Source organism: Hevea brasiliensis, chromosome 17, assembly GCF_030052815.1.
Source record: "Hevea brasiliensis isolate MT/VB/25A 57/8 chromosome 17, ASM3005281v1, whole genome shotgun sequence".
NCBI classification, from domain to species: Eukaryota; Viridiplantae; Streptophyta; class Magnoliopsida; order Malpighiales; family Euphorbiaceae; genus Hevea; species Hevea brasiliensis.
The window spans coordinates 54528085-54529429 of NC_079509.1; the positions used below are offsets into that span (position 1 = coordinate 54528085).

General features: G+C 38.3%; 1 non-coding gene across 1 annotated transcript; it reads right to left on the reverse strand.

Annotated features, from left to right (window-relative positions):
* Nucleotides 1-309: 309 nt before the first annotated feature.
* On the reverse strand, nucleotides 310-417 carry LOC131175634 (small nucleolar RNA R71). The gene has a single exon (XR_009145828.1). It is a non-coding gene; the product is annotated as a small nucleolar RNA R71 (small nucleolar RNA).
* Nucleotides 418-1345: the final 928 nt, after the last annotated feature.

The following is a 1345-nucleotide window of genomic DNA, read 5'->3' on the forward strand; positions in this document are numbered from 1 at the left end:
AGCAAGACCAAGGATTGATGCGAATAGTTACAAGATGGATTTTGGAGTTCTTCAAATGATTCAAAACTCTCAATTTGGAGGACATCCTTCTGAAAATCCACACACACATTTGAAGAAATTTGCTATGATTTGCGACATGCAAAAACAACCTGGAGTGTCTGATGATGCAGCAAGATTGAAGCTATTCCCATTCTCTTTGAAAGATAGAGCATTGGATTGGCTTGATTCTTTACCTCGCAACTCCATCACAAATTGGGAGCAACTCACTGATGCATTTCTTGCACAATATTTTCCACCTGGAAAAACTCAAGAGTTGAGGAATCAAATGACAGCTTTCAGACCAAGAGAAGATGAAACTCTCTATGAATCATGGATGAGATGGAAGGAATTAGAGAGATTATGCCCACATCATGCCATTCCGAAATGGATGATAAATCAGAATTTTTACACAAATGTCACTCCTGTTATCAGAGGAATCATTGATGCTCAAACTGGAGGGGAATTCATCATTAAGCATGAAGATGAAGCTTATGAGCTATTGGAGAAAATTGCAAAGAATACTCATCTTTGGAGTAGTCCAAGAGGACCAGCTCCAACTCAAAAAAGGCAAGCTGCTGGAATGTATGATCTTGATCCATTCAACATGATTAATGCAAAGTTTGATGCACTTACAAATGTCCTTGCTAAGAAGATGGAAGATTTGAGTATGTTGGTTAGTTCATCATCATCAGCTGGAAGTTCACAACAAGTGGCTTATGCAGAGGAAACTACCAGCTGTGGAGTAGACTATGGAGAACAAGCAGCATATGTTGGTAATTATGGAAACAAGCAAATGGGGAATCCTTATTCTCAAACTTATAATCCAACTTGGAGGAATCATCCCAACTTTTCATGGGGAAATCAGCAAAATCAAGTTCAAAATCAGAATTTTCAACCACAACAGCAACAAGGAGTTCCATATCAGCAAAATAGGCAACCATTGCCTAATTTTCAGCAGAAAAATATGAACCCTCCACCAAAACAAAGAAGAACGAAATTCCACCACTCAAGCTTTATTGCAAATGATACTTGCTAACCAAAATAAGCATGATGAGGAGATGAGAGAGATGAAAGCAAGGTGGAGCAGATGCAGACACATACAGAATCTTTGGAAAATCAGATTGCACAACAAGCATCTTCCTCAAGTGCTAAGTCTTTTAGAAAGCTTCCAAGTCAACCAGAAAATCCAAGAGAGCAGTGTCAAGCTATTACTTTAAGAAGTGGAAAAGTTATAAATGATGAGAAGAGTGAAAACAGTGAGAAGAGAGAAAATGAAAAAGGGACTGATGAGAGTGAAAAACAAGAG